This window comes from Pleurodeles waltl, chromosome 3_1 (assembly GCF_031143425.1).
Source record: "Pleurodeles waltl isolate 20211129_DDA chromosome 3_1, aPleWal1.hap1.20221129, whole genome shotgun sequence".
Taxonomy (NCBI): domain Eukaryota; kingdom Metazoa; phylum Chordata; class Amphibia; order Caudata; family Salamandridae; genus Pleurodeles; species Pleurodeles waltl.
Window position 1 is genome coordinate 234,919,921 of NC_090440.1, and position 27,616 is coordinate 234,947,536.

The 27,616-nt window shown below is 46.4% G+C and overlaps 1 protein-coding gene across 5 annotated transcripts in view; it reads right to left on the reverse strand.

The window, feature by feature from the left end:
• ZNF609 (zinc finger protein 609) overlaps positions 1–27,616 on the reverse strand; it is a 624,349-nt gene that overhangs the window by 137,497 nt on the left and 459,236 nt on the right. The gene's annotated exons all lie outside the window — the stretch shown is intronic.

The following is a 27,616-nucleotide window of genomic DNA, read 5'->3' on the forward strand; positions in this document are numbered from 1 at the left end:
AAACCTTTTCGGCTACTTTTTTCGGTTCCGACAAAACCTTTTTTTATTTTCGGCGTTGTTGTCTCTCGGTGCCGACTTATTTCGGTGCCGCTGTCTCGGTGCCGAACTTGCTCGGAGCCGCTATCTCGAGCCCGAGATTGCTGTGTGGCGGTATCTCAACCGGAGTCGGATGACTTCGACACCAGCGTGCCCTTTTTCGGTGCCGATGTTCGGTCACCTATTTTTCGGGTTAAGCCATGGCCTGTTGGCGGTGGCGTCCCCTGGGCTTTTGTGCTCTTCTCATGAGTTTTATGTTTTGACGTCTTACTCACGGTTTTCGGCGTTTCTTCGGGATCGAGCTCGTCCGAGTCCGATCCCTGGATGGAGAAGGTTTCTTCTTCCTCCTCGAAACGCCCTTGTCCTGTCGGCGCCAACGCCATCTGCAGTCTTCTTGCTCTTCGGTCTCTTAGTGTCTTCCTGGACAGAAACGCTCAACGGGCTTCACAAGTATCTTCCTTGTGTTCTGGCGACAAACACAAGTTACAGACCAGATGCTGATCTGTATATGGATACTTGTTATGGCATTTTGGGCAGAAGCGGAATGGGGTCCGTTCATTCAGCCTTGAAGAGACACGTGGCCGGGCCGACCAGGCCCAGACGGGGGATCGAAAAAAACCCGAAGGGCCACCGGAGCTCTTCAAAAGTCGGTGTTGATCTATTATAACTAACCCGATACCGAATGTAGGAGGCTGGACTGGCTTGTAGTGAGTACCAAGGGGTACTTGCACCTTGCACCAGGCCCAGTTATCCCTTATTAGTGTATAGGGTGTTTAGCAGCTTAGGCTGATAGATAATGGTAGCTTAGCAGAGCAGCTTAGGCTGAACTAGGAGACATGTGAAGCTACTACAGTACCACCTAGTGTCATATGCACAATATCATAAGAAAACACAATACACAGTTATACTAAAAATAAAGGTACTTTATTTTTATGACAATATGCCAAAGTATCTTAGAGTGTACCCTCAGTGAGAGGATAGGAAATATACACAAGATACATATACACAATAGCAAAAATATGCAGTATAGTCTTAGAAAACAGTGCAAACAATGTATAGTTACAATAGGATGCAATGGGGAAACATAGGGATAGGGGCAACACAAACCATATACTCCAAAAGTGGAATGCGAACCACGAATGGACCCCAAACCTATGTGACCTTGTAGAGGGTCGCTGGGACTATTAGAAAATAGTGAGAGTTAGAAAAATAACCCTCCCCAAGACCCTGAAAAGTGAGTGCAAAGTGCACTAAAGTTCCCCTAAGGACAAAATAGTCGTGTTAGAGGGAAAATGCAAGGAAAACACAAATCAGCAATGCAACAACGATGGAGTCCTGACTGAGGGTACCTGTGGAACAAGGGGACCAAGTCCAAAAGTCACAAGCAGCTCGGAGATGGGCAGATGCCCAAGAAATGCCAGCGGTTGGTGCAAAGAAGCTCTTACTAGGCTGAAGAACTGTGAATACTGCAGGAACGACAAGGGCTAGAGACTTCCCCTTTGGAGGATGGATCCCCCACGCCTTGGAGAGTCGTGCAGAAGTGTTTTCCCGCCGGATGGACACCAACAAGCCTTGCTACACGCAAATCGTGCGTTTGGCGTTTTTGGACGCTGCTGGGGCCCAGGAGGGACCAGAAGGTCGCAAATTGGACCTGCAGAGAGAGGGGACGTCGAGCAAGACAAAGAGCCCTCACTGAAGCAGGTAGCACCCGGAGAAGTGCCAGAAACAGGCACTACGAGGATGCGTGAAACGGTGCTCGCCGAAGTTGCACAAAGGAGTCCCACGTCGCCGGAGACCAACTTAGAAAGTCGTGCAATGCAGGTTAGAGTGCCGTGGACCCAGGCTTGGCTGTGCACACAGGATTTCCGCCGGAAGTGCACAGGGGCCGGAGAAGCTTGCAAAGTCGCGGTTCCCAGCAATGCAGCCCAGCGAGGTGAGGCAAGGACTTACCTCCACCAAACTTGGGCTGAAGAGTCACTGGACTGTGGGGGTCACTTGGACGGTGTCGCTGGATTCGAGGGACCTCGCTCGTCGTGCTGAGAGGAGACCCAAGGGACCGGTAATGCAGCTTTTTGGTGCCTGCGGTTGCAGGGGGACGATTCCGTCGACCCACGGGAGATTTCTTCGGAGCTTCTGGTGCAGAGAGGAGGCAGACTACCCCCACAGCATGCACAAGCAGGAAAACAGTCGAGAAGGCGGCAGGATCAGCGTTACAGAGTTGCAGTAGTCGTCTTTGCTACTATGTTGCAGGTTTGCAGGCTTCCAGTGCGGTCAGCGGTCGATTCCTTATCAGAAGGTGAAGAGGGAGGTGCAGAGGAACTCGGCTGAGCTCATGCATTCGTTATCTAAAGTTTCCCCAGAGACAGAGACCCTAAATAGCCAGAAAAGAGGGTTTGGCTACCTAGGAGAGAGGAAAGGCTACTAACACCTGAAGGAGCCTATCACAAGGAGTCTCTGACGTCACCTGGTGGCACTGGCCACTCAGAGCAGTCCAGTGTGCCAGCAGCACCTCTGTTTCCAAGATGGCAGAGGTCTGGAGCACACTGGAGGAGCTCTGGACACCTCCCAGGGGAGGTGCAGGTCAGGGGAGTGGTCACTCCCCTTTCCTTTGTCCAGTTTCGCGCCAGAGCAGGGGCTAAGGGGTCCCTGAACCGGTGTAGACTGGCTTATGCAGAATTGGGCACATCTGTGCCCAACAAAGCATTTCCAGAGGCTGGGGGAGGCTACTCCTCCCCTGCCTTCACACCATTTTCCAAAGGGAGAGGGTGTCACACCCTCTCTCAGAGGAAGTTCTTTGTTCTGCCATCCTGGGCCAGGCCTGGCTGGACCCCAGGAGGGCAGCTGCCTGTCTGAGGGGTTGGCAGCAGCTGCAGAGAAACCCCAGGAAGGGCAGTCTGGCAGTACCAGGGTCTGTGCTACAGACCACTGGGATCATGGAATTGTACCAACAATGCCAGGATGGCATAGAGGGGGCAATTCCATGATCATAGACATGTTACATGGCCATATTCGGAGTTACCATGGTGAAGCTACATATAGGTAGTGACCTATATGTAGTGCACGCGTGTAATGGTGTCCCCGCACTCACAAAGTTCAGTGAATTGGCTCTGAACAATGTGGGGGCACCTTGGCTAGTGCCAGGGTGCCCTCACACTAAGTAACTTTGCACCTAACCTTTACCAGGTAAAGGTTAGACATATAGGTGACTTATAAGTTACTTAAGTGCAGTGTAAAATGGCTGTGAAATAACGTGGACGTTATTTCACTCAGGCTGCAGTGGCAGGCCTGTGTAAGAATTGTCAGAGCTCCCTATGGGTGGCAAAAGAAATGCTGCAGCCCATAGGGATCTCCTGGAACCCCAATACCCTGGGTACCTCAGTACCACATACTAGGGAATTATAAGGGTGTTCCAGTAAGCCAATGTAAATTGGTAAAAATGGTCACTAGCCTGTCAGTGACAATTTGGAAAGAAATGAGAGAGCATAACCACTGAGGTTCTGATTAGCAGAGCCTCAGTGAGACAGTTTAGTCACTACACAGGTAACACATTCAGGCACACTTATGAGCACTGGGGCCCTGGGTTACCAGGGTCCCAGTGACACATACAACTAAAACAACATATATACAGTGAAAAATGGGGGTAACATGCCAGGCAAGATGGTACTTTCCTACACAACCCCCCCCCAAACGAAGGACAATAAGACTAGCCATTACCTGATGAGTCTTCATTGTCTAAGTGGAAATATCTGGAGAGTCCATCTGCATTGGAGTGGCTACTCCCAGGTCTATGTTCCACTGTATAGTCCATTCCCTGTAGGGATATGGACCACCTCAACAATTTAGGATTTTCACCTTTCATTTGTTTTAGCCAAAGTAGAGGTTTGTGGTCTGTCTGAACAATGAAGTGAGTGCCAAACAGGTATGGCCTCAACTTCTTCAGAGCCCAGACCACAGCAAAGGCCTCCCTCTCAATGGCAGACCAACGCTTTTCTCTAGGGGTCAACCTTCTACTAATAAAAGCAACAGGTTGATCCTGGCCCTCAGAATTAAGTTGTGATAGGACTGCCCCTACTCCTAATTCAGATGCATCAGTTTGGACATAGAATTTTTTAGAGTAACAAGGGCTTTTCAGGACAGGTGCAGAGCACATGGCCTGCTTCAGCTCCTCAAAAGCTTTCTGACAGTTTGCTGTCCATAATACCTTTTTAGGCATTTTCTTGGATGTGAGGTCATTAAGAGGGGCTGCAATGGAGCCATAGTTCTTAATGAACCTCCTGTAATACCCAGTGAGGCCTAGGAAGGCTCTCACCTGAGTCTGAGTGGTAGGGGGAACCCAATCAATAATAGTTTGGATTTTCCCCTGAAGTGGTGCAATCTGTTCCCCACCAACAAGGTGTCCCAGATAAACCACCTTACCCTGCCCTATCTGGCACTTTGAAGCCTTGATAGTGAGGCCTGCCTTTTGCAGGGCCTCCAAAACTTTCCATAGGTGGACCAGGTGATCATCCCAGCTGGAGCTAAAGACAGCTATATCATCCAAATATGCTGCACTGAAAGCTTCCAGCCCTTGCAGGACTGTGTTCACCAACCTCTGAAAAGTGGCAGGTGCATTTTTCAAACCAAAAGGCATTACAGTAAACTGGTAATGTCCTCCAATGGTAGAAAATGCAGTCTTAGGTTTAGCATCTTCTGACATTTTGATCTGCCAATACCCTGCAGTCAAATCAAAAGTGCTTAGATACTTGGCAGATGCCAGTGTATCTATTAGCTCATCTGCCCTGGGTATAGGGTGAGCATCAGTTTTGGTTACCAAGTTGAGACCTCTATAGTCTACACAAAACCTCATTTCCTTTTTTCCATCTTTAGAATTGGGTTTTGGTACCAGTACCACAGGAGAAGCCCATGGACTGTCAGAGTGCTCAACCACTCCTAGTTCCAACATTTTCTGAACTTCTTGCTTTATGCAGTCCCTGACATGGTCAGGCTGCCTATAGATCTTACTTTTGACAGGTAAACTGTCTCCAGTATCTATAGTGTGCTCACACCAAGAAGTGGTGCCTGGCACAATGGAGAAGAGTTCTGAAAATTGTCCTAGGAGATTTATGCAATTATCTTTCTGCTCAGCAGTAAGACAATCAGCCAAAACTACACCTTCCACAAGAGCATCTTGTTCTGTGGAAGAGAAGAGATCAGGTAGAGGATCACTGTCTTCTTCCTGTCCCTCATCTGTTGCCATGAGCAGGGTGAGATCAGCCCTGTCATAGTAGGGTTTCAGGCGGTTGACATGGAGCACCCTAAGGGGACTCCTGGCAGTGCCTAAGTCAACCAAGTAGGTGACTTCACCCTTCTTTTCAACAATTGTGTGGGGTCCACTCCATTTATCTTGGAGTGCTCTTGGGGCCACAGGCTCCAAGACCCACACTTTCTGCCCTGGTTGGTACTGAACCAAAACAGCCTTCTGATCATGCCATTGCTTCTGGAGCTCTTGGCTGGCCTGAAGGTTTTTACTGGCCTTTTTCATGTACTCAGCCATCCTTGATATGAGGCCAAGTACATAATCCACAATATCCTGCTTAGGAGCTTTTAAAGGTTGTTCCCAACCCTCCTTTACAAGTGTGAGTGGACCCCTAACAGGGTGTCCAAAAAGAAGTTCAAAGGGGCTGAAGCCCACTCCTTTCTAGGGTACCTCCCTGTAGGCAAAAAGGAGGCATGGTAGAAGGATATCCCATCTCCTGCGGAGTTTTTCAGGGAGTCCCATAATCATGCCTTTGAGAGTTTTATTAAATCTCTCCACCAGTCCATTTGTTTGTGGATGATAGGGTGTTGTGAACTTGTAAGTTACACCACACTCCTTCCACATGGCCTTTAAGTATGCAGACATGAAATTGCTTCCTCTGTCTGATACTACTTCCTTTGGGAAGCCCACCCTGGAAAATATTCCCAGGAGGGCTTTTGCCACTGCAGGAGCTGTAGTGGTCCTTAAAGGAATAGCTTCAGGATATCTTGTGGCATGGTCCACTACCACCAAGATAAACCTATTGCCTGAAGCAGTAGGAGGGTCAAGGGGGCCAACTATGTCAACCCCTACCCTTTCAAAGGGAACCCCAACCACAGGCAGTGGGATAAGGGGTGCCTTTGGAGTGCCACCTGTCTTGCCACTGGCTTGACAGGTTTCACAGGACTTACAAAATTCTTTTGTGTCCTCAGACATCCTAGGCCAATGAAACAGTGGTACCAATCTGTCCCAAGTTTTCATTTGACCCAGGTGCCCAGCTAAGGGAATGTCATGTGCCAGTGTTAGGAGGAACTTTCTGTACTCCTGAGGAATCACTAATCTCCTGGCAGCTCCAGGTTTAGGATCCCTATGCTCAGTGTACAAGAGGTTGTCCTCCCAGTAAACTCTGTGTGAGTCACTGACATCCCCATTAGCCTGTTTGACAGCTTGCTGTCTGAGACCCTCTAATGTGGGACAGGTTTGCTGTGCCACACTCAGCTCCTCTCTGGCAGGCCCCCCTTCACCCAAAAGCTCAGCAGTGTCTGCTTCCAGCTCCTCTGGTGTAGGTTCTGCACAGGGAGGGAATTCTTCTTCCTCAGAAGTAGAATCCACTGTAGAGGGAGGGATAGTAGGAAGTGGTTTGCTTCTACTAGCCCTAGCTTTAGGGAGCACTTGGTCCATTGTTCCAGGATCCAAGCTTCCCTGTCCTTTTTGCTTTTTGGCCTGAGCCCTTGTCAAAGCAAAAATATGCCCTGGGATGCCCAGCATTGCTGCATGGGCCTCCAACTCCACATCTGACCAAGCTGATGTCTCCAAATCGTTCCCTAATAGACAGTCTACAGGTAAATCTGAAGCTACCACAACTTTCTTTGGACCAGATACCCCCCTCCAGTTGAGATTTACAACAGCCATTGTGTTATGTTGTGAGCATCGGTTACTTGGTACTGGTGTCCAAGTATGTGTTGTTCAGGGTGCACCAGTTTCTCAATCACCATTGTGACACTGGCACCTGTGTCCCTGTAGGCCTGGACCTCAACACCATTTATTAGGGTTAGTTGCTTGTACTTCTCCAAGTTATGGGGGCAAGCAACCAAAGTGGCTAAGTCAATAGCCCCTTCAGAGACTAAAGTAGCCTCTGTGGTCTCCCTAATCAGACCAACCCCAACTAAATTACCAAAAGTGAGCCCAGCTACTCCCTTGGATTGGCTATTAGTAGGTTTGCTCCCACCACCACTGCTATTAGTAGGGACACTAGGTGTAGCAGTAGGGGTTGTAGTGGTAGGAGCTGTGGTGCCTTTCTTTGGACAACTGGGATCTGTTGTCCAATGGCCTCTTATCTTACATAAATAGCACCATGGTTTATTTTCCTTGTTCTGATTAAAGGAGGATTTGGGCCCACCACCCCCACCAGAGTGTTTTTGTGGGCCTGATGAAGACTCATTTTTAGATTTGTCCCCACCCTTGTCAGAAGACTTACCATCCTTCTTTTTGTTGCCATCTTTGTCACCCCCTGTATGAACTTTTCTGTTCACTCTTGTTCTGACCCATTTGTCTTCCTTCTTTCCCAATTCTTGGGGAGAGGTCAGATCAGAGTCCACCAAGTACTGGTGCAACAAATCAGACACACAATTATTAAGAATATGCTCTCTCAGGATCAAGTTATACAGGCTGTCATAATCAGTAACTTTACTGCCATGTAACCACCCCTCCAAGGCCTTCACTGCCTGGTCAATGAAATCAACCCAGTCTTGTGAAGACTCCTTTTTGGTATCTCTGAACTTTATCCTGTACTGTTCAGTGGTTAAGCCATAACCATCCAGGAGTGCATTCTTAAGAACTTGGAAATTGTTAGCATCATTTTCTTTTACAGTAAGGAGCCTATCCCTACCTTTTCCAGTAAATGATAGCCATAGGATAGCAGCCCACTGCTTTTGAGGGACATCCTGTACAGCACAGGCCCTCTCAAGTGCAGCAAACCACTTGTTAATGTCATCCCCCTCCTTGTAAGGGGGAACTATCTTATGCAGATTCCTGGAATCATGCTCTTTTGCAGGATGACTATGGGGAATACTGCTGCTGCCACCATGGGTATCTAAACCCAACTTCTGTCTTTCCCTCTCTATTTCTAAAGACTGTCTATCCAAATCCAGCTGTTGCTTCTTGAGCTTCAGTCTGGTTTGCTCCACTCTCAATCTATTGAGCTCCCTTTCTAACAATCTGTCATCAGGGTGGGTGGGAGGGACATTTCTAGATACAGAGGTATGATGGGAATGAACAGAAGGAGACCTGTCCCTTACAGAGGGCACCCTAACAGCTTGGCTACCAGTATAATGTGAGAGCACATCATCAGTATGATGTGATTCAATCTCTGTACCAACTATGCTAGACTGTCTAGTAATGGGCAGGCTGAGAAGTTTCTTTCCTGAACCTTTTCCTGGGGGAGTCCCTGGATCAGATTGAGAACCATTAGCTACTTTTTCTACAGATTGGGCACTTATGGCCTTATCCTGTACTCTAAGCATATTAATTAACAGTTCTAAAGAAGGATTCTTCCCTACACTCAAACCTCTCTCTATGCAGAGACTCCTTGCTCCTTTCCAGCTAAGGTGATCATATGCAAGTTTGGACAGTTCAACTTTTTGGCCTGTGCCAGACATTTTTAGAGAGAGTTAAAAGTGATAGACAAAGAGAAAAAAAAGTTTTCAGAACTTTTTGGAAAGACAGAAAAAACTTTTTAAACTTTTAAGAACTTTTTGAAAGTTTAGAAGTACTTTTCAGCACTTAGAAAAGAGTGAAAAGAGGAAATGCAAAACTTTTTGGCTATGTGTATATACACTGACCTTGTTTTGTATATTTTTCTCTTATGAAAAGTACAATGACAAGAGTGGTAAGTAGTCTCAAAGCACTTATCCCACCGCTGCACAACCAATGTAGGAGGCTGGACTGGCTTGTAGTGAGTACCAAGGGGTACTTGCACCTTGCACCAGGCCCAGTTATCCCTTATTAGTGTATAGGGTGTCTAGCAGCTTAGGCTGATAGATAATGGTAGCTTAGCAGAGCAGCTTAGGCTGAACTAGGAGACGTGTGAAGCTACTACAGTACCACCTAGTGTCATATGCACAATATCATAAGAAAACACAATACACAGTTATACTAAAAATAAAGGTACTTTATTTTTATGACAATATGCCAAAGTATCTTAGAGTGTACCCTCAGTGAGAGGATAGGAAATATACACAAGATATATATACACAATAGCAAAAATATGCAGTATAGTCTTAGAAAACAGTGCAAACAATGTATAGTTACAATAGGATGCAATGGGGAAACATAGGGATAGGGGCAACACAAACCATATACTCCAAAAGTGGAATGCGAACCACGAATGGACCCCAAACCTATGTGACCTTGTAGAGGGTCGCTGGGACTATTAGAAAATAGTGAGAGTTAGAAAAATAACCCTCCCCAAGACCCTGAAAAGTGAGTGCAAAGTGCACTAAAGTTCCCCTAAGGACAAAATAGTCGTGTTAGAGGGAAAATGCAAGGAAAACACAAATCAGCAATGCAACAACGATGGAGTCCTGACTGAGGGTACCTGTGGAACAAGGGGACCAAGTCCAAAAGTCACAAGCAGCTCGGAGATGGGCAGATGCCCAAGAAATGCCAGCGGTTGGTGCAAAGAAGCTCTTACTAGGCTGAAGAACTGTGAATACTGCAGGAACGACAAGGGCTAGAGACTTCCCCTTTGGAGGATGGATCCCCCACGCCTTGGAGAGTCGTGCAGAAGTGTTTTCCCGCCGGATGGACGCCAACAAGCCTTGCTACACGCAAATCGTGCGTTTGGCGTTTTTGGACGCTGCTGGGGCCCAGGAGGGACCAGAAGGTCGCAAATTGGACCTGCAGAGAGAGGGGACGTCGAGCAAGACAAAGAGCCCTCACTGAAGCAGGTAGCACCCGGAGAAGTGCCAGAAACAGGCACTACGAGGATGCGTGAAACGGTGCTCGCCGAAGTTGCACAAAGGAGTCCCACGTCGCCGGAGACCAACTTAGAAAGTCGTGCAATGCAGGTTAGAGTGCCGTGGACCCAGGCTTGGCTGTGCACACAGGATTTCCGCCGGAAGTGCACAGGGGCCGGAGAAGCTTGCAAAGTCGCGGTTCCCAGCAATGCAGCCCAGCGAGGTGAGGCAAGGACTTACCTCCACCAAACTTGGGCTGAAGAGTCACTGGACTGTGGGGGTAACTTGGACGGTGTCGCTGGATTCGAGGGACCTCGCTCGTCGTGCTGAGAGGAGACCCAAGGGACCGGTAATGCAGCTTTTTGGTGCCTGCGGTTGCAGGGGGACGATTCCGTCGACCCACGGGAGATTTCTTCGGAGCTTCTGGTGCAGAGAGGAGGCAGACTACCCCCACAGCATGCACAAGCAGGAAAACAGTCGAGAAGGCGGCAGGATCAGCGTTACAGAGTTGCAGTAGTCGTCTTTGCTACTATGTTGCAGGTTTGCAGGCTTCCAGCGCGGTCAGCGGTCGATTCCTTATCAGAAGGTGAAGAGGGAGATGCAGAGGAACTCGGCTGAGCTCATGCATTCGTTATCTAAAGTTTCTCCAGAGACAGAGACCCTAAATAGCCAGAAAAGAGGGTTTGGCTACCTAGGAGAGAGGAAAGGCTACTAACACCTGAAGGAGCCTATCACAAGGAGTCTCTGACGTCACCTGGTGGCACTGGCCACTCAGAGCAGTCCAGTGTGCCAGCAGCACCTCTGTTTCCAAGATGGCAGAGGTCTGGAGCACACTGGAGGAGCTCTGGACACCTCCCAGGGGAGGTGCAGGTCAGGGGAGTGGTCACTCCCCTTTCCTTTGTCCAGTTTCGCGCCAGAGCAGGGGCTAAGGGGTCCCTGAACCGGTGTAGACTGGCTTATGCAGAATTGGGCACATCTGTGCCCAACAAAGCATTTCCAGAGGCTGGGGGAGGCTACTCCTCCCCTGCCTTCACACCATTTTCCAAAGGGAGAGGGTGTCACACCCTCTCTCAGAGGAAGTTCTTTGTTCTGCCATCCTGGGCCAGGCCTGGCTGGACCCCAGGAGGGCAGATGCCTGTCTGAGGGGTTGGCAGCAGCAGCAGCTGCAGAGAAACCCCAGGAAGGGCAGTCTGGCAGTACCAGGGTCTGTGCTACAGACCACTGGGATCATGGAATTGTACCAACAATGCCAGGATGGCATAGAGGGGGCAATTCCATGATCATAGACATGTTACATGGCCATATTCGGAGTTACCATGGTGAAGCTACATATAGGTAGTGACCTATATGTAGTGCACGCGTGTAATGGTGTCCCCGCACTCACAAAGTTCAGTGAATTGGCTCTGAACAATGTGGGGGCACCTTGGCTAGTGCCAGGGTGCCCTCACACTAAGTAACTTTGCACCTAACCTTTACCAGGTAAAGGTTAGACATATAGGTGACTTATAAGTTACTTAAGTGCAGTGTAAAATGGCTGTGAAATAACGTGGACGTTATTTCACTCAGGCTGCAGTGGCAGGCCTGTGTAAGAATTGTCAGAGCTCCCTATGGGTGGCAAAAGAAATGCTGCAGCCCATAGGGATCTCCTGGAACCCCAATACCCTGGGTACCTCAGTACCACATACTAGGGAATTATAAGGGTGTTCCAGTAAGCCAATGTAAATTGGTAAAAATGGTCACTAGCCTGTCAGTGACAATTTGGAAAGAAATGAGAGAGCATAACCACTGAGGTTCTGATTAGCAGAGCCTCAGTGAGACAGTTTAGTCACTACACAGGTAACACATTCAGGCACACTTATGAGCACTGGGGCCCTGGGTTACCAGGGTCCCAGTGACACATACAACTAAAACAACATATATACAGTGAAAAATGGGGGTAACATGCCAGGCAAGATGGTACTTTCCTACACCGAACGCAAACAATACCGACGATTTTTCCAAGATTCTAACTAACTTTCCGACCCGAAACCCGGAGCGAAAAGGAACACGTCCGAACCCGATGGCGGAAAAAAAAACAATCTAAGATGGAGTCGATGCCCATGCGCAATGGAGCCGAAATGGGAGGAGTCCCTCGATCTCGTGACTCGAAAAGACTTCTTCGAAGAAAAACAACTTGTAACACTCCGAGCCCAACACTAGATGGCGGGATGTGCACAGCATGTGTATCTGCAGCTACACATGCCATCGAACATATATATATATATATATATATATATATATATATATATGCACAAAAAAATAATGGTGGGGTCGGTCCTCCTTACATGGGCTAACCCCATGTGTTTCCCTTGGGGGCGCGATGGGCCCCAGGGAAAGCACGCGTGACATATCACTTTTTACATGTGTTGTTTTCCTGGAGCCACAATCAGCCCCCAGGGAAACCACACACACACACACACACACACACACATATATATATATGTGTGTGTATATATACAGGGAGTGCAGAATTATTAGGCAAATTAGTATTTTGACCACATCATCCTCTTTATGCATGTTGTCTTACTCCAAGCTATATAGGCTCGAAAGCCTACTACCAATTAAGCATATTAGGTGATGTGCATCTCTGTAATGAGAAGGGGTGTGGTCTAATGACATCAACACCCTATATCAGGTGTGCATAATTATTAGGCAACTTCCTTTCCTTTGGCAAAATGGGTCAAAAGAAGGACTTGACAGGCTCAGAAAAGTCAAAAATAGTGAGATATCTTGCAGAGGGATGCAGCACTCTTAAAATTGCAAAGCTTCTGAAGCGTGATCATCGAACAATCAAGCGTTTCATTCAAAATAGTCAACAGGGTCGCAAGAAGCGTGTGGAAAAACCAAGGCGCAAAATAACTGCCCATGAACTGAGAAAAGTCAAGCGTGCAGCTGCCACGATGCCACTTGCCACCAGTTTGGCCATATTTCAGAGCTGCAACATCACTGGAGTGCCCAAAAGCACAAGGTGTGCAATACTCAGAGACATGGCCAAGGTAAGAAAGGCTGAAAGACGACCACCACTGAACAAGACACACAAGCTGAAACGTCAAGACTGGGCCAAGAAATATCTCAAGACTGATTTTTCTAAGGTTTTATGGACTGATGAAATGAGAGTGAGTCTTGATGGGCCAGATGGATGGGCCCGTGGCTGGATTGGTAAAGGGCAGAGAGCTCCAGTCCGACTCAGACGCCAGCAAGGTGGAGGTGGAGTACTGGTTTGGGCTGGTATCATCAAAGATGAGCTTGTGGGGCCTTTTCGGGTTGAGGATGGAGTCAAGCTCAACTCCCAGTCCTACTGCCAGTTCCTGGAAGACACCTTCTTCAAGCAGTGGTACAGGAAGAAGTCTGCATCCTTCAAGAAAAACATGATTTTCATGCAGGACAATGCTCCATCACACGCGTCCAAGTACTCCACAGCGTGGCTGGCAAGAAAGGGTATAAAAGAAGGAAATCTAATGACATGGCCTCCTTGTTCACCTGATCTGAACCCCATTGAGAACCTGTGGTCCATCATCAAATGTGAGATTTACAAGGAGGGAAAACAGTACACCTCTCTGAACAGTGTCTGGGAGGCTGTGGTTGCTGCTGCACGCAATGTTGATGGTGAACAGATCAAAACACTGACAGAATCCATGGATGGCAGGCTTTTGAGTGTCCTTGCAAAGAAAGGTGGCTATATTGGTCCCTGATTTGTTTTTGTTTTGTTTTTGAATGTCAGAAATGTATATTTGTGAATGTTGAGATGTTATATTGGTTTCACTGGTAATGATAAATAATTGAAATGGGTATATATTTTTTTTTGTTAAGTTGCCTAATAATTATGCACAGTGATAGTCACCTGCACACACAGATATCCCCCTAACATAGCTAAAACTAAAAACAAACTAAAAACTACTTCCAAAAATATTCAGTTTTGATATTAATGAGTTTTTTGGGTTCATTGAGAACATGGTTGTTGTTCAATAATAAAATTAATCCTCAAAAATACAACTTGCCTAATAATTCTGCACTCCCTGTATATATATATATTTTTTTTTTTCTCTCCTAGAGATAGATTTTATCTATATAGAAATAGATCTGTATTTTGTCTAGTGGCAGTTTTGACGCCATAAAGTAGCTCAGATGGTTTATATGCCTGCTGCAAAGAATAGATATGCATTTAGCTGAGTGGATTAGTAGAGCTAGACATTACCTGCACTTTAAAACAAATGAAATGTATGTGCAAGGGAGGCTGTGGAGAGATGAGGGGCACTTTTGCTGGGTGGTACTAAGGGAATTAGAAGAGGTCATCATGGGAGGGGAGGCAACAAAAATGGCTGTTGCACTGGGTGCCACCAGCGCTAAAGGCTGTGATGATGGGTATGTGGTAAGGTGAAGTAATAGTGTCTTTTTTTTTTTTTTTTTTCAGTTTCTTCAGAGAATCTGCTGATTCAGAGAAGAAAAAAAGGTAAGGTGACTTGACATTTACTGTTGCACTCATCACACACACAAGCAATTTTGTGTCCCTATCGGTCTTCTACCTAGGCTAGTGCTTTAGAGGGACAGTTTAGCCAGCAGCAGAGATGGTGTCTCATTGGATGACTGCTGCTCAAGCCATTAACTCGGGTTATGGCGTACAGCTCTGAGGCAGGATCAGAGACTGAGACAGCAGATACCGAAACAGCATCTGAGAGAGGACAATGGGAGTAGAATCTGGGAGTGATTTTTCAGTCGGCAGAGTCCCATCCGACGGCACCTCTTCCAGTGATTCTGAGGGAGACGATGAGGACAGCTGTGCTGTCCCTTTGCAAGATGCTCCAAAAATCCCAGAGTACTGCGTTGCATTCCAACGAACTGCTCGCAGTCAAGTTCTCAGATAGGCGTGATGTATACGTGCTCACTACAATTCATGATAAGAGCACTCCCCTATCACGGCTTGGGGTCAGATGGCTGAAATCCACAAGCCCACCTGTACACTTGATGACGATACGTACATGGGCAGAGTGGACAACAATGACCAGGTTCTTCAACCATATAATGCGTGTCGTAAAACTCACACAAGAAACTGTTTACCCACCTGATCCAGATGGCAACATACAATGCTTATGTTGTTTATCGTCAGACAACCACAGGAAGACTCATGACTTTCCTTGACTTCCAGTTGTCTGCAATTGAAAGCCACACTGCTGTACAGAGGCAGCAGCCTCCACCTCATATGTTCCGGAGGATGTGGCAAGGCTGCAGGAGCGACACTTTGCTTATCGCATTCCTAAAACACCCAAAAAGGATTGTCCATGTAAAGTGTGCTCGAAGCATGTAAAGTAGCAGGAGAGTCCGTATTACTGTCCTCAGTGCCCATCTCAGCCAGGCCTCTGTGTCTCTACTTGCTTTACGTTTTATAATACTAAAGCAAACTTCTGAGAAATCGACTCAAGTGGAGCTGCCATTGGGTAAACCTTTCAGTGGCTGTGCACTTTACCGAACACCCACTCCTTCGTTAGGCAAGCAACCACAGAAATTTACTTCAGGAAATCACGAACTTCCTTATGGCCTCCTCGGCAGACCATGGTAGGTGTTCTGTTCGATTAACATGCATTTTAGTCCCCCACATTACACATACTACTGGACAGAACATTTGTCACATTGTCACAGAGTACCCTGTGAGGCAAAATGTTAAAGGCATGACTGAATTTTGAAGTGCTTGTTAGGTAACTTACGTATGCTACACAAGGATCACAATGATTGCCAACAAGAACCAGAGTAAGTGTAATAAGTGAAAGAAATGGCCTATGGCTCAATTTGAAGCTTCATTTTCAAAGCAAAAGTAGAAGTGCAGGTGAATGAGTTCCACAGGATATTTGTTTGACTTTTTACTTTAGAGACCTTAGGATGTATTCACCAGCATGTCTGCCTTAGTTTCAACAGTAGATATGCTCGCTCAGTTCGCGGAACAGGCCTCCCAAGACATACTTGGACACCCCAAACTTCCATCCACAAACTGGAAGGAGTTGGATTTAGCACACTAAATCCACTGACAGTGCATGAAAGACATTTTCTTGAGCTTCAAGTAGCTAATGGAGGAAGGCATTAGTATAGGTTCACTTGGCAATTATACAGGATTAATCAGGACTGTGATGAGGACAGAGACATGAACGGGTAAGGAAAGCTTATGGTAGGCGTGCTTTCAGAGGGATAGTGCACAGGTAGGAGGCCGATAGTAAAGGTAGTACAGATGCACATCATCTACACCTTTAGATTTAAACCCATCAGTGCCAACGCAGCACTGAAGGACAATGACGCGTATGGGTCAGTGTTTGACCTGCTTGCCATGTTCATCCTCCAGAGTTTAGTAGATGTTCAATTTGCTGTATGATATGTGCATTACAGTCGCAGCACTGCACATAATGTTGGCTGGGACACATACTACGTTCTCACGGACTACCCTGTGTGCCAACACTACCCTTTTTCATAGTCTACGACCTTCTCTTTAGAGAACATTGTGAAAATTGCCTAGAATGTCAGCCTTAGTTTCAAAGGTAGATATGCTTGCTCAGTTCAAGGAATAGGTCTCACAAGGCATACTCGGACACCCCAAACTTGCATCCACGAACTGGAGGAAGTTGGATTTAGCACAGTGAGTGAAAAACACGTCTTCCTGAGCCTCAGGTGGCTGTCATGGGAGTTATTAGCAAAGGTTCCTTATGGATGTGTTCGGTAATGTTCAAGAAGGAGGTGGTTACTTGACAGGTGGTAAAATGTAGTCAAACTTATTCCGTCCTGTGGCGTTTGAATGTGATGGGCCCTTGTCTGGCAGTGTAAGTTGATGGGAGTGCAGCGATTGGTTGGATTGGGCCTGTGGCCGGCGGTTTGAAAGGGTTGTTTGTTGTGCGTGTATGGTGTGTGAATGGACCATAACATGGTTGGTGTCTTGAAGTGGCTTTGTGTCTCACCTTCAAAAGACTTGGTTCCAATATTCAGATACTTTGATAAGTATTCATGCTTTAAAACCATAATTTCTGAGGGTGCTAAAAACAACCAGTGTGAGTGGTGGATTAACTTTAACATACTAGTAGCAGGGGAGTCCAAGGGTGCAGGACTTGCCTGGCTCTCACCAGTTTTCCTTCACCCGGAATCCCCTTGAAATCACAAACTTTGCTTAAAAAACACATTTGCCTTGCATTTCACTGAGGGGAAGTCCTGGAATCTGCAGACAGCCACAAATTTTCTACCACCCAGCATTCCACTAAGTCGCCAGAGAAAAACGTTGCTTCACTTGTGTGGGTGGGCAAGTGACCGCGACAAGGAGGTGCCCAAAACGGATTGTGGAGCCATCAAGATTACATACCACAAAACAGCCTGGTTTTGTAAGTCACCTGTGTATTTGGATCTCGGTGGCCATATAGGGAAACCTACCAAACCCAGACATTTCTGAAAACTAGACACCTAGGGCAGTCCACAGAAGAGTGGCATGTTTGGATGCCACAACGTTTTCTTACCCAGAATACCCTGCAAAGGTGAAACGATTAAAACACTATTTTTCCTTACTTTTTCATCACAAACTACAGGAATGTGCAGGGATCCACAAAATGCCTACTACCCAGTGTTTCCCCACTTTTCCTGATAAAAACACAACCCCACTTGTGTGCCTGTGTCTAGTGCCTGCATCAGGAATAGATCACTCCAGGGTCAAAAGTAGCCCTCATGCAAGGACTACCATTGACCTTTGTTCCATCCATTCCTATTGCAGGCATTAGGCCTACCTACACAAGTGAGGTAGCATTTGTTTTGGGAGACTTGGGGGAATGCCGGCTGAGCTAGAGGCCAAAATCAACAGCCAGTCACTTTGCAAAAAACACATCCGTTTTCACTGGAAAAATATGATGTGTCCAGGTTGAGATTTGGGGCATTTCCTGTCGCGGGCACTAGTCCTACCCACACAAGTGAGGCCATTTTTATTGGGAGGCTTGGAGGAATGCTGGGTGGAAGGAAGTTTCTGGCTCCCCTCAGATCCCTGAACTTTGCAGCACCAAAATGTGGGGAAAAGTGTTTTTTAGCCAAATTTTAAGGTTTGAAAAGGATTCTGGGAGGCAGAACCCAGTAAGAGCCCCACAAGTCACCCCATCCTGGATTCCCTTAGGTGTCTAGTTTTCAAAAAATCCACAGGTTTGGTAGGCTTCCCTAGGTATCGGCTGAGCTGGAGGCCAAAATCCACAGCAAGGCACGTTGCAAAAAACAGGTGAGTTTTCAAATGAAAAATGTGATATTTCCATGTTGCATTTTGGGACGTTTCCGGTCATGGGCACTAGGCCTAGCCACACAAGTGAGGTACTATTTTTATCGGGAGACTTGGGAGAACACAGAATAGAAGAACAAGCTGTAATTGGCAAGTGTCTTTCTCTACATTTTTGCCTTTCAAATGTAAGACAGTGTGTAAGAAAGAAGTCATTTTGAAAAATGCCCTGTAATTCACATGCTAGCATGAGGACTCCCAAATTTAGAAATAGCCACTGTTTCTAAAATCCTTATCATGTGCCCATTTCAGAAATACATAGGTTTCCTTCATATCTATTTTTCACTCTCTATATTTTACCAAATGAATTGCTGTATACCCGGGATACAAAGAAAACCCGTTGCAAGTTGCAGCTCATTTATTTTCTCAGAGTAGCCTGGATGCTTGATGAACCTTCAAAACCTTTATATCCCAGCAACCACGAGGGTCCAGCAAACATAACGGTATATTGCTTTAAAATATCTATTATACTTGGAAAAAGTTAGGAAGAAAATGTAGTCCGAAAGGGCTGTTTTTTTTTTTTTAAGTCAATTTCAAATTATTATTTTTTCAAACTGTTACTTTCTGTAGGAAAATCTTAAAGGATCTACACAAATGACCCCTTGCTGAATTCAAAATTGTGTCTACTTTTCAGAAATGTTTAGCTGTCCGGGATCTACCATTGGTTCACACTCATTTCTATCACTAACTGGAAGGAGGCTTAAAGCACAAAAAATAGTAAAAATTGGGTATGTCCCAGTAAAATGCCAAAACTGTGTTAAAAATGTGGTTTTCTGATTCAAGTTTGCATGTTCCTTAAAGCTGGGGAGATGGTTATTTTAGCACTGGAAACCCTTTCTTGAGGCAATTTGCATGGAAAAAAAACAGCTGCTTACTTCTGCAGCACTTTTTTCCAATCCCCCTTTCCTCCCCCCCCCCCAAAAGAAAAAAAACAAACAAATAAATTTTAGCTGTATTTTGGCTATTTTCTTGGTCCCCTCAGGGAGACCCACAAACTCTGGGTACCTTTACAATTCCCAGAATGATGGAAAAAAGGACGCACAAATGGCGTGGATTGCTTATGTGAAGCAACAAAAAGGTATGTGGGCCTAAGCGTGAGCTTCAGCTAAGGGGTTAAAACATATCTAATGCCCCTCAGTCATTTTGTTTATTAATTTTTCTCGATTTTTCTATTTTAATTTGGGATTGTTTATTGTTTGGTATTTCAACGTCTCTAGGACTTCCAACTATTCCAGTGGAAAAAGTTAAAAATCTAGAAATTCTATCTGATAATGAACTGTCCTTTGAAGAACAGACTAACAAACTACCTTCTTCCTGTTTTACTGTTATGAAGAGGTTAAGAAAGGCTCTGCAATGTACTCCTCCCAAGCAGAAGAGGTTGGTAGTGAATGCCCTTATTCTATCCAGATTAGACTACTGTAATGCGATATGCGCAGTTATGAGACAGAGGCCTCTAAATAAGCTTCAAATACCTCAAAATGCTGCTTGTCGCCTACTAGAAAATATTCCGAAACATCAATCTGTTAACAATGCTTTGATAGACCTTCATTGGTTGCCGATAAGGAAAAGCATTGCTTTTAAAGCTTCCTGTCTGGTGCATAAGGTTTTGCATGGATGCAGGCAGGAGTTTCTCAAAAAGTTTTAAATGGTACCAGCCAAATAGAGTGCTTCGCCTAACCTCGTTACATTTACTAAGTGTGCCCCGGTTCACGAAAGTAAAATGGAGAGGTATACTTTACTAGTGCTCTTTGGGATAAAATTCCTTGTGCCCTGAAACTACAAGATAATTTTCTTTGCTTTCGTAAACATTTGAAAACCTGTCTCTTTAAGACAGCTTTACATTAACTTTACACCGTATATCCTGAACTGGGCATTTTATTTTTAACGATTGGTTGGTGACTGCTATAACGTCAAGACACTGAAAGGATCCGCGCTATATAAATAACTATATCAAATCATTACTATTTTAGTACTGTATAAATACTTTCTCCATGCCAAACTTCCAGGAGGTTGAGCTCAGGGTTATATTGGTTTTAGTGGCTCACTCCGACAAGGAATGTATTAGTTGAGGAAGGTACTTGCTGCACTCAACTAATTACCCTATTCGTTATAGCCCAGCATGCTGCTAGCCAAGTTCCATCAGTTCCCATAAGGGATGAACATTTTAGGCCAGAAAGGTGGTGTTCGCAGTGTGGCAGATGAGGCTACAAGAAGCAAATACCCTACTGCTGTATGTGACAGGGCTTTTGTGTAAACAACAAAAAACGTTACATGCAAGACAGGACTGACTGATGTAAACATGGCAGAATTAAAAATTGGGGAATTTGTGTAATAGGCACAAAGCCTACAAAAGCAGACTGCTTGAATGATTATACTAACAAGTGTTCTTGATTGCCACTGTTTTCTGACACTGTTCAAACGAACAAGGCAGAGAATGAAAACTTCACTTCCTTGGTGCATGTGGCTGCAAAGAGAGATGACCTTGTAGAGTTTCGTCCCAAAAGGAAGAAGGGGAAAGTAGCATTAGATTCCACGTACTTATGCAAAGGGGCATTGTTCATACATTTTTGCATCACAAAGCAAGCAAAGGAAAGAACTGGCTACTTACGTTTTGTAACGACTTATCTGGTCGAGACTCTAACAGCAGATTTCTCTCCTTAGAATATGCCCAAAGTGTCAGACTGAATCAAGAAAATCTTGAGCAGTACACCTCTGAGCACCAATAGGTTGCGTCGGAAGTGATGTTTCGGTGTTCACTTAAGTGCCACCTGGGGCCCTGGCATCAGTTTCTTTTGAGACTGTTTCTGTGCCAAAAACACAGAGGTACATTAAAACTGATGTACCTGTGTTAACCAGTGTGCAAAATCTGGCGGGATCTTTTTGGGGAACAGCCTAGTTTGCAGAGCACGGGGCACTGGAAGGCAGATGAGCAACATGTGGTTAGATAGTCTCTCTACCAGATAAGGCATTACTAAAGGTAAGTAACTTTTTCATCTGATGAAGTCCAACCACAGATTTCTCACCAAAGAAAAGATACCATGGCAATACTTACCTGGAGGTGTGACTCTAAACAAGCTAGACCAAAAAGTCTGGCAAACCAAACTGGCAAAATGCCTGTGACACAAGACCTGGCTGTTAAGTCAGTAAAGTTTAGTAAATGTGTGCAAGGATGTCCACATGGCTGCCAGACAGATGTCCAGGATAGGGACTCTCCCCCCCAGGCACTAACGCAGTAGTGACAGCTTTTGCCTTAGTGGAATCAGCATGCAACCCTTCAGGTAGTTGTTTCTTCGCCAGTGCATAGCAATCCACTGGGAGAAGTTGCACTTTTGAGTAACCTGTCCCTTCATTGCCCCAACAAACCCAATAAAAAGCTGGTCGTCCACCCTGTGGGGTTTGGAGTGTTCAATGTAAAAGACAAGAAAGGTCTAGACAGTGGAGCCTCCCCTCTTTCTTGGAAGGATGAGGTGGGGAGTAAATAGTAGGCAGAGTGATACTCTGCCAAACATGGAAGGAGGTGACCATTTTTGGAAGGAAGCATGCACATGTTTGGAGGTCTAGTTTACGAAGGGCTCATGGAAAGATCCTGATCCTAGCAGTCTTGATTGTGAAGAGCCAAAAAGGAAAAGAATTGAGCAGCTCGAAAGGGCTACACATTAAAAATGTCATAACAAGATTCAGATCCCATTTTAGCATGACAACTGGGGCAGGAAGAAAAAGATGCTGTAAGCCCTTAAGGAAACAAGTCTCAAACTGTGGTCAGTGAGTCCGCCCTGGCCTTCAGAGATCCCGCCAGACGTTGCACAACCATAAAAATATTCTGGGGCTCCAGCTAGGTCCAGGGCCCCTTGCAACAGGGTCCACAAACTGATCCCGAACTGTTTGATGCAATACCTCAAGGAGGTGTGTTCGGTCTGAACACCTGAAAACAGCCTCCCTTTGATGGAGGGTTGGAAGGCGTTCAGGGCCAGACAGATCGCCCTCAGCTCTGACAAACTGATGTGAGGCTGGGACTCCGCCAGAGATTCTGATCTCAACCTATCCCAGATGGCCGTTGTGAGAGATGGGTACGGAGAGGGGTCTCTACCCAACAAGCTGCTAGCAAATCACGGTTAATCAGCCACCTCTGCAGATCTTTTGCAGTTCCCTTCAATATTTGGACCAGGTGGCAGAGAGTCCCCTGATGCTGCACTCAATGGGACTTCTGGTCCCACTGCAGAGACAGCATATGCCAGCAGGCATGTTTTAGTAGTGGGAGGCCATGAGGCCCAGCAGTCTCAGTCATTCTCACTTAAATCCAGGAGAGAAGCTTAAACATCTGAATTATTGCCTGAACATTCTGGACCTGCAGCTCCGGAGGAGAAGCCCGATTGCAGGGGAGTCAGGTGCACCTTCGGCATGTTGATAGAAAACCCCAGCGAATGCAGGCGACTGCCTGGGGCGAGTCCACCTTCAACAGCTAGCCGTCAACTAGAGCCACCCAAGGGGCGCTGGTGAGGCCAAAAGGGAGCACAGCAAACTGAAAATGCTCTTGGCTCACTGTGAACCACAGGTAACACCTGTGGACAGTCAGGAGAGAATGTGAAAGTAGGCATCCTGCAAGCTAACCAAGCGTCTTAAGACCCTCACGGGTGAGTAGTGCGCTTTACAAATTCCTGATTGATTGAACCAACGCTAACATTCAGTCTCTATTGTCGAGGGCAAACGGAACCAGAGGGAACAAACATTTTGATCTTTTTTCACAGAAAATAATTGAGGAGGAGCATATCTTGAATAGGCTGGAGGCCTGTGACCTTTTTTGGGCCCAGAAAGTAGCATGAATAACTATGAACTCTCTCTGGCCTGGGTACACTCTCAATGGCCCGCCAGCTGTTAATGGGATGGTGCAAAGGTTGGGGAGGTGTCCACAAATGGTAGGAAGTAACCATTCTAGACTCTCTGTAGCGCCACCCGTTCCGACATAATACTGGACCACTGGACAGATAATCCTTCCCCCACCCTTCTTACAGGGTGAGTGTGCCTGTTGGAGAGCACACTTAAAGAGGTTTGGGGCTGTAGTGGCAGATGGAGTGGGCAGCTCGGTGGCCATGGTTCCTGCATCTTCTTTGGGTTCCACAGCCCCTTTCTTCCCCAAAAGCGTTGGGCTGGCTCTTATACAGGGTAGGGATGGTACTATGAATGCCCAAAATTGCTCCTTCAGTGGCTACGGTAGAGATGAAAGCACTATAGTTGCGGCCAGGGTGAAAGGAAGATGACCAGAGATCAAGCCATGACCCTGCTCTCACGAAAGCCCTCAAGCGTTGTGTTGGCCTTTGTGCAGAACAGTCAGGACTACTCAAAAGGCATATCAATCCATGGTGTCTAGTCCACAAAGAATGGTGAACTTAGCCACATCCCTGCCATCCAGTAAAGCCTGACTGAAGATAGCAAGATAGCAGGGCCCTCCTCAGGCAGCATGGGAAGCAGATGCATGACCAAATCCCACAATACATGGGAATAGTGGCCCAAGAGGTATGTGGTGCTCATTCACCACAATGCAAGGCAGGTGGAAGAAACGATGCATTTCCCCCAAGGCATTCAGCCACTTGGATTCCCTATCCAGTGGTGTGGTAGGAAATATGCTGTGGTTGATTTTGGCCATGGAGGCTTGGACCACCTTGATCTCTGGAGAAGGGTGCTGAAAAAGGAAGGCTGGTTCCCTTGAGGCAGGATGATGCCGTTAGGCAATCGTGGTGCACAGGAGCTCCTGTGCGAGGTTTAACCCAGGGCCACAGGGGAGAGTCGGTGAGGGCTTCATTAAAGGGCAGCAATGGTTCTGGGGCGTCTGAGGCCACCTGAAGCATCTCATTTAAGACATCTGATTTGACCTCGACAGCAGAAAACTGAAGATCACAGACTTCTGCGCACCACTGTGGTGAATGATGCACCTTCCCCTGAAGCCTGGCCCAAAGGGTACAGTATGGCAGTGGAGGTGTCTAGCCCACTGGCATCTCCCGGCTACCCATGCCAATTTAACTCATCTGTAGGGACCTCGTCCAAGGGACCATCCAACTACTCATCACCCCTGTTGAGGTCACAGGGGAACTCTGGTGAGGGGAAGTCCAGGGATTAATATCATCTGGACGGTGCCATGCTCTGCGTCAAGTGAACTGGAGGCAGTACTGGTTCGACCTCAGGAATGACGTAGGACTCGTCGTTAAGTGGTGCCAACAGCACTGTGGATGGGATGGGGCTCAGGAATGACTATTAACTTATAGCCAAGCGCTGCCAATCGCACTGTGAAAAACTCCAGCAGAATGGAGCCATAGTAGGTGGTGGTAGCTGAGACAGCAGCACCCTGACTCTAGCGGTGGATCCAGAAGGCCAGCTGGCGTTGAGGGCGAACCTGCCAGCGGTAACCAAGCAGGGGCGCCTCTGAGCACCTTGGGGCCCTAAAGTGCACCAGAGTGAAGGCCCCAAAGAAGCCATGCATGGTTTTGTAAAATTCCCGTAACTGGGCAGTCACCTTGACACTGCAGGACTCTGGGTAGGGCAGGACTGGGCACCAGCTGTGCAGGTGGAGTGTGGCCTATAACCACAAGGTCGGACGGAAGAAACTGAACACCCATTCAATGAACTTTTGTACTTTCACTTATCGGACTTGGAAAAGGTCCTAGACCTTAAAGATGACCGTCCAGGGAAACATCTCTTGGCTCAGCCTCACGCGCATCAACTGTAATGAGTTCAGGGACCCCCCACCCCCAGGCCATCTTCTGCAGCGCAGCTAGGAGCCTCATCATCTGCTCTTGAATCACTTGGGGTGCACAGATTTGCACTCAGTGCAGGCCTTGGTGCCGTGTCCCAACCCCAGGTACCAAGAAATACCAGGGGGGGATCCAATACCGATATCCAACTGTGACCATCACCACAAGGCTTGAAACCAGAGGATTTCTTAGATGTGTCCTCAGCAGACTGGGAGCAAGCTCAAAATATTTAAATTGCAAAAAAGTCGAAAACAGGTGATCAAAAAGTGCCTGAGATAGCTTTCCAGGGTCGCACTGTTGGTGCTGAAAGAAAGGAACTGATGTCAACTTAAGTAGGAACTGCACCATCACTAAGCCGCTCCTTGAAACTTATTGGTGCACAGAGATAGTGCTCGAGTTTCGATAATCCAGTCTGACATCTGGGGAATATTCTAAGGTAAGGAATATGTGGTTTGAAGTCTCTATCATATGTAGGAGACTACCACAAGTAACCCACTCTTCCCTCCATATGATATCTAGAAGCTCCCAATTGCAAGTGCAGGGTTAGATGCATGGACTAGTTCCTGAGGCGTGGGGTTAGAGGCTGAAGTAATGCATTCCAACTGCTGACCAGGTGATAGCACAGATGAAGTGGCGAAGCTATATGTCGCTTGGCATAAAAAAAAGCTTAGAAAAGTAATAATCATAAGTTGGATGGCTGGAGACCATTAGAGAGTTTGGGTAGGAAACGGACTAGCAGGTTAGGGATACATGATTAAATATGACCATGGTCTTCCCTAACATTCATTCACCATGATATGTATATTTTCTGCTGCATTTTCAGTAATTATGATCATCCTAATGCATGTCACTTTTACACAAATACTGCAAAATAATTATGATAGCTAAATAACCACTACTGTGTGTGCGTACTGATATGGGGTACAAGGGAGGAGCTCTACTTATCACCTGTAAACTAGCCATTATCGGACAGTTTTGTCTGACTCCTCAGATGTGGCATAACTCATTAAAGGGAACGTGAGACACGTGCAAGTTCTTCTTTTCTCTGAAAACGGTGCATGTTCTTCTGCGGCTATGTACCCTACCACATTTCACCTACATGCAACTGGGGTGAACAGCACATTCTGGCTCATCGAGCTGAGCTTCTCTGACAATTAGGAATGCATTTGAGTCCTGGTTTGAGGACAGCACTTGGACAAACAGACTTTCCAATGATAGGTGAGAACAAAAAGCGGAGCTGTCTGCTGGTGCAAACTGACAGCAGCTAAGCCCTAAAAACATTTCTCCCATACAGCCATGACAGGATCCAAGAAGTCCTCGTTGAATGGAAGCATGGCCTGCATCACTAATGAGGAGGGTTGCAAAATGTCAGTCAAAATGTTACACTTTGCCCCCGCACAGAGGAAGATCAATTTCACAGTTTCAGCTGCTTTATGTATTGAGGTCATAAATGAGGAACCCTTCTGTGAAGCAGTTATGGTAGTACAAGGTGTGTCCCCTTCAGGTTAATCAACTTTGTGTTAGTTCAAATATAAGCCAAAAATCTGTATAATTTAGATGGCATCCAACTACAAAGAGTAACCCACTGACTAAGAAATTCAGTCTCACCTGTGTTCAGCGTTGAGGTTTTCTCTACAGAGTTCAACGACTCGGAACAGCATCAAGACCTGACAGAACTGGAGTGGGAATGTTTTATAGAGATAGAAGTTGATTTCCTATGGTACTTTTTGCGGCAATTTTGGACATCGACTAGCAACTTACCTTAGGCCCTATCTAGGAACAATTTGACAACGTGCTCCCCGATTGCCTTTGGGTACACGGAAGAATAAGAATAGAAGGCCATGGTATTGTGCTCAGATCTAAGGCACCACATGTAGTTGTCATGTGGATCCAAAAGGGATATCTTATGGCATCTGCGACAAGAGTTGAAATCTAAATGCTTGGGAGAAGAAATTTGGTCTGGTCTCTTGAAATGCAGAGGAATTTCATTAATGAGAAGTTAAAGCAATAAGGTGTGTTAAGGTGTGGAGAAACCTAACCAGATGCCAGCATGCTAGGGCAGTCGTGTCCAGAGGTGGAGCATGGATGGAACCTTCAGACATATCTTTAGGGCCGTTTCTGGGGAAAAGTTTTTCGGCTCAGAAAATTCTTTTACGTATATGTTCAGGAGAAATACCTAATTCCTCATAAATTACCTCATCAGCCACTAAACAGGGATCTCTCAGCTACCTGGACCCCTAAACCCAACTACGAAATTCCACAACACAACCCCTGTACATGACCAGGCCAATCTTTAAGCCACAATCCAAAGACCAGTCCCTTCTGTCTTTTGTGCACCACAATGAATAAGGCTCTGCTGCTCCCCTGCTAGATCTGTGCTTTATACATACACAAGTAGGCCAACGAATTAGGTGATGTGGTTCATCCGTTAACCAATCCTTTATATAATCATGAATTATGGCCTCTGGTGTTCTATGATTTAATTCCTGCAGTATTGGTGCGTATTTTAGTAGGTGGCTGCAGACTGTGCGAAACACGACAGCACTGTGTAACGCCTCGCTATTCACCTATACAT